At 38.7% G+C, this 6,552-nt stretch overlaps 1 long non-coding RNA gene across 1 annotated transcript; it reads right to left on the bottom strand.

Annotated features, from left to right (window-relative positions):
• Nucleotides 1-730: 730 nt before the first annotated feature.
• On the bottom strand, nucleotides 731-2,306 carry LOC134080298 (uncharacterized). Its single transcript, XR_009939185.1, has 5 exons — nucleotides 2,286-2,306; nucleotides 2,077-2,167; nucleotides 1,813-1,882; nucleotides 1,596-1,680; nucleotides 731-1,315 (listed from the first exon to the last, which is right to left on the bottom strand). It is a non-coding gene; the product is annotated as an uncharacterized LOC134080298 (long non-coding RNA).
• Between the last annotated feature and the right edge of the window lie 4,246 nt (nucleotides 2,307-6,552).

Raw genomic sequence — 6,552 nt, 5'->3', positions numbered from 1 at the left:
AAAACGTGGTGCATTTGTAAGCAGGTAAGAGGGATAACTATATTGTGTGGCGCAATAATATCCTGCACTTTCAGTTTCACTTTGGAGTGAGGATATTACTGCGCAGAGTCTAAGTGCTCCCAATGTTATTGCGCCACACAATATAGGCCCAATCCCAATGTCAGCCCTAAAGACTAAGAACTAAAGACTCACAGACTTAATTGATCTCAGGTGCTAAGTGAGTGAGTGTGTGAGGCCACATAGGCTCAGATAGGTATTTGGGATTGGGACAGCACTTCACGAGATCACATGTACCTTGGCGATGTTTACTAACAAAGACGTTGCTAACATTTGCACCATGCACGTGTGTCGTGCGTGCTGTTGTTTACCTTAATTTCCGGGTTTTTCTATGATCTCCGCGGTAAACGTCACAACACTTTGAACTGTGGGTAATTCCCTTAGGTTAAGTCTGCACCGATGCAGACTCACGGAAAGGGCTCGGTAAGTGTCTACTCAAACCCTCCCGCCCGTTGTAATTCGACATTGGGACAGCCCTAAGCCCTTATGAATTTCGCGAGAACGCGCACCAAAGTCCGTGAGTTCGTGAGTCCGGACATTGGGATTGGGCCATAGATATCCCTCTTACCTGCTTACAAATGCACCACGTTTTATTTCGTCTCACCATACTTGGTCGTGTGACTACTTGTGTAACTGTATTTTAATAGGGAAAACATGGAGGTGTTTGGTCGCTTCTAACTTCATCTCTGTTTGGATCCTAATGAATGCATTGGGCTAGCTAAGTGCCATCAAAATTGCGCCGCGCGCCAGAGCCAGTGAGTGCACGCATTGAAACGTGAGAGGTATGTATCAACTCGTCTTAGTTAAGGGAATAATGTAGTTTAATATAAAAAAAACGGTTAAGTGTTCCTTTAATCCCAATGTAGGTAAAACCAAATGAGAATTCGTTCCATCATTATTGTAAAGATACTGTATGCACGACAATCTAAACATCAAATCAAAACAACACACCTGTCTATATTGACTGTCTGCAGGCAAACTTGAGCCAACATCCTCATGTGTTCAAGATCGAAATTGATGTTTCAGGGGTGGAGCGATGGAGCAGCATATTGAGAAAAGACTCCTTGTTTCCTTTCTGTTTTAGCCATGTGGGAACAGAGATGTCTGCTTGACCTCAGTGGTTTAAACAGTCCATGGTCAGGGTGTGAAATGTCTTTTGGAAATAGTTTTGGGCCGTTGTTGTACTTTTCTGGTATAGATATCCTGCAGGGTAGGGAGAGGTGCTCTGATGGTACCTTTCGCAGTAAATGTCAAGTGTCTGTGAAAGAGAAAGGAAGCATACATTACAATTGACATGGTCCATGAATATAATCAATGCAAACTACTCCGCTTGTGTGTGACACATAAAAGCAAACCCACACAAGCAGTCAGGCACAATAGTTATAAGTAATGCAGATGTGAACAACATATACTTGTATTAGAAAGTTTGGGAGTGCACTTACTAATATGTTCGGTATTTATTTATCTAGTTTAATAGAGAGGCCATTTGAAAGTGACCCTACACTTCTGCGCAGTAGTATGTCTGTGTGATATCATACCTAATCGCAGCTTTGCCTGCAGATCATCCCCCATGAGTCTTGCAATAGCAGCCACTGGCTCCAGGCTGGGACTTCTGGATGGCACCTTTTAAAAAAAAAATAATGAAAAAAAAGATTGCCATACAATTAGTTATTGTTGATTAATCTGTAAAATCATAGAATTAAAAAAAATAAGCAAGGTAAGTCTATCAGATGTACAAATATAAACGATAATTACCTTATGGAGGCACCCCTTGCCACAATCACCATCCATATTAATTATTGATATCAGTTTATTTCTGAGGGCTCTGTCAATAAAAATAAGAATAAACAAAATGATGCATGCTGTACAACAAACTGAATTGGTAAAACATGGCTAATCGCAAATTCAAGACTACTTTTAGGTAACTGCAATAATCATGATTACTTTCTGGATTAATGTATTGCATAGCACTTATGACAAACAAATTAGAGCATGCTCAATAACATAGTCCACACCCACCACGTTGAGGGCAGCAGCCATGGTGACCATCAAGGAACAGGGAGTGTCATCAGGGTAGACCGACTTTGCCCTGGACAGTTCATAGAGCCCACTACAAAGTCATAACAGACACATGAAAGGAGGGGATAAACTAACCGTTACAGACACAAATACATGCACACATATTAGTGTTATATGCGTATGTGTGTCTATCTGGTGAGTGAACTCACTTGTGGGCTTGGAACTTCTTCCGTATGGATGTGACACACATTTGGAACATTTCAAAATGCACACAGTGGTCTCAGTGGAATCAAGAGTCCAACTTGGGTTCTTGAATCCTTGATTTCTGCCTTCAGAAAAATTCCCTACTTCCATAAATTGAGAGGAAATATCTTCTCCAAACAGTAGCTGGAAGACCTGCAGCACCTACAATCACCATGACACAGACAAAACAAGAGTTAAGTCAAAACATGATCATCTGAAATAATAATACAGTGGCCAAATGTTTTATAGATCATTTAATCGTGTAAAATGTTCTAATACGTCTAAATGTACTGGTTGATGTCGAAAATGCATTGTTTCACCTCTTGGAATTGTTGATTCATTGACTTGAAAAAAAGGAAAATATATCAAAATGTAATTGTGGATATTCATTAATTTAGGACCTTTCCTTACCTGATCAGAAGAGTCCATCAAACTTCATCCAGTACACCACTTGTTTCCTTGATAACCTTTATGGAAAAAAAAATAAGGACGTTGACACATTAAAGAAAACGCCAAACGGCAAGCTAAAACCTGACCAGCGGTTATAGGCCAGTCAATCTAGCGTTTGACCCATAACTAATTGCAATAGTAATCATTCCAAGTTTTTTGTGATCCCTAGGTATATCTAATTAACATATTAAAAATCTACCTATTTATATTTAGTGGAACATAGTTTTTTTTCAAGGTTAAAGGCAGCAATTTCCAATGCATTTTGCCATTGGGATTTACTACAGGTGAAATGGGTAAAATGTTAAACTAAAGATATCAACTTGAAACGTTCACAGTTGTTTACTCACATTAAGGCAAAGATTTTTGTATTGCAAGTTTTCTGAAATGTGATGTTTAGATATGCAAATGAGACCAGTTTTACTTAAATATGCAATAATTTGCATATCATTTCTAGAACACTAAATCTGAACAATAGGTACAGTCAGCGTCAAAATAATTGCTGCATTTTGCTTATAGGATACCAAAAGCCAAAATACAATGGGAATATTAGATATCACTTCATATCACCTCAGAAATGAGGATGTCAAGTCAAGTCAAAATCAATGCGTTTCAATGGAAGTACATTATAGAACAAATGATCGTCAATGATATGGTATGATGGAAGTATCTCAATGCATCCCAAGTCACTTGATATGTTGTCTAAAGGTCAATATCTTCCTTATGTGACTTGGCATGCATTGAGATACTTCCATTATACCATATCATTGACAATCATTTGTTCTATAATGTACTTTCATTGAAACGCATTGATTTTGACTTGACTTGATTTCCTCATTTTTGAGGTGATATGAAGTGTTATCTAATATTCCCTTTGCATAGGCTTTTGGTATCCAACATATAAGCAAAATGCAGCAATTATTTTGAAGCTGACTGTACCTATTGTTCAGATTTAGTTTTCTAGAAATATATGCAAATTATTGCACATTTAAGTAAAACTGGTCTCATTTGCATATCTAAACATCACATTTCAGAAAACTTGCAATACAAAAAATCTTTGCCTTAATGTGAGTAAACAACTGAGAAAGTTTCAAGTTGATATCTATAGTTTAAAATTTTACCCATTAAATCCCAATGGCAAAATGCATTGGAAATTGCTACCTTTGACCTTGAAGAAACGTATGTTCCACTAAATATAAATGGGTAGATTCTTTTATGTGATGCAGGAGGGTATACTTTTACAATTAGTTTCATTTTTGGCCCTTTTTTGAGCTAGATTGACTGGCCTATTATATTCCCCACGAAATTCAAATTAAGGTAGCACTAGCACTAGCACCTAGATGGTGGGGGCGAATGCTAACTTTCAACAGAAAAGTTTGTTGCCTTTTAAACAGATTGACGGTGAGCTAACCACTAACGTTACAGTTACACTACACAGCAGGCAAGCTTCGTCGACCTACACGTCTCTTACAGAAAAGTAAAACATGACCAACGCTTGTATTCACGAATTCAATCCCACTATTTAACAGAAAAAGAGTTTGGTCAGCTTTGATATCGTGTGCTAAAAGTTGCTAGTGCGCTAACCTAACGTTAACGTTAGCTATCATTAAACTAGCTGCTAGTTCTAACGTTAGCACGATAGCTAACGATACTGCGGGTATTCCCCAACTTAGTACACCCTCAGCACGAACGTAAAGTTTAAACATGGACGACGGGAATGTTTCTTAAAAAGCTACAAATGCTGGGCAACTATTTAGACAAACTACATCTTACATTTATTATCTTACCTTTCGCCGAAGTGAAACCATAGAAACAGCCGTTGTCAGGCAGCCATTGTTCTCGGGCAACTTCGGACTTCCAGGGAGAGACGTCTGCGTGCCGACGTAATGACGTCAGATGGGTACCCGAAGGACTGAACCAGAGACGGTTTATAAAGCCCTTTATGATTCATCTAAAGGCTGGCTTAAGGCTGGCTTACATTGCACGATTTTGGTCTGTTTTAACAGTCGCCGACTACTTTTCCAAAATCGGGCGGAAATCTTGCCAGTTGTACTAGAATCTCGGCGCGCTCCCGTCATCTAAATCGTTTAGTGTAAGGTGCCAATCTTAGAGGTTTTAAGTCTGTCGGAGTCAGTCTTTTTCTAGTTTTGCCGTTACGACAATATCAAACATGTTTGATATTATCGTAAGTCTTTTCAGTCGTGGCTCATGCAAATAGTGACGTGAACATTAAAAACCAATAGTGACCTCGGTCGACGAACACGAAAACGGAAGGGGCAAAATAGGCGACAGCTGTAGCCTGTATGATTATTTGTTATTTCATTTCTTATAATTTATTAGTCGGCTATTCTACAACTCTATATCTGTTAGTGATGTCACACTATCAAACAATGCTGCAGAAACGCGAAAAAAATACTTTGATATGAGTAGCCTATCATGTGAGTTCCTGTTGATGATGACGTATAGCCTAGTGCACGATGGAAATAATTTGAAGGAATCTAGCAGCAGTCTTGTAAATAGTGACCACAGTCTTTGCAAAATCCTAATCTGAGACTGGTCTGTGACTAGTCTGTGACTAAAAACTCAATGAATTGTCATTAGATGTGAGAGGGTCTGAGACTGTAGTCTTTCAAAAATCTTTTCCAAATCTTTGCAAAGTCTGGCAATGTAAGGTAGGCTTTACATTGCACGATTTTGTTCTGTTTTAACAGTCGCCGACTACTTTTCCAAAATCGGGCGGAAATCTTGCCAGTTGTACTAGAATCTCGGCGCGCTCCCGTCATCTAAATCGTTTAGTGTAAGGTGCCAATCTTAGCGGTTTTAAGTCCGTCGGAGTCAGTCTTTTTCTAGTTTTGCCGTTACGACAATATCAAACATGTTTGATATTATCGTAAGTCTTTTCAGTCGTGGCTCATGCAAATAGTGACGTGAACATTAAAAACCAATAGTGACCTCGGTCGACGAACACGAAAACGGAAGGGGCAAAATAGGCGACAGTTGTAGCCTGTATGATTATTTGTTATTTAATTTCTTATAATTTATTAGTCGGCTATTCTACGTGACAGAACAACTCTATATCTGTTAGTGATGTCACACTATCAAACAATGCTGCAGAAACGCGAAAAAAAAAACTTTGATATGAGTAGCCTATCAAGTGAGTTCCTGTTGATGATGACGTATAGCCTAGTGCACGATGGAAATAATTTGAAGGAATCTAGCAGCAGTCTTGTAAATAGTGACCACAGTCTTTGCAAAATCCTAATCTGAGACTGGCCTGTGACTAGTCTGTGACTAAAAACTCAATGAATTGTCTTTAGATGTGAGAGGGTCTGAGACTGTAGTCTTTCAAAAATCTTTTCCAAATCTTTGCAAAGTCTGGCAATGTAAGGTAGGCTTTAGTAACTGAACCAAGAGCCTGACTGGCTTCGGTTTCACCCTCTCTGAACGAGATTATAAACACCGTTCATGCAGTAAAAATAAACTCTGGACCAACAAAAGAATGGACACTGACAAGTGTCAACTTAAGACTACCTTACATTGACAGACTTTGCAAAGATTTGGAGAAGATTTTTGAAAGACTAGGCCAGTCTCAGATTAGGATTTTGCAAAGACTGTGGGTTACATTAACTAGACTGCTAGGCCTAGATTCATTCAAATTATTTCCATCGCGCACTAGGCTACAGGGTGAGATAAGGTAAATTGGGACACTTTTTGGTAGATCACAAATAAAACTATTTAAAATGCCAAACAGGGTGAAAGTGAAGACTTTTATCACTTCATATGAGT

This window comes from Sardina pilchardus, chromosome 1 (assembly GCF_963854185.1).
Source record: "Sardina pilchardus chromosome 1, fSarPil1.1, whole genome shotgun sequence".
Lineage (NCBI taxonomy): Eukaryota > Metazoa > Chordata > Actinopteri > Clupeiformes > Clupeidae > Sardina > Sardina pilchardus.
This window is presented reverse-complemented; position numbering and strand designations above follow the sequence as displayed.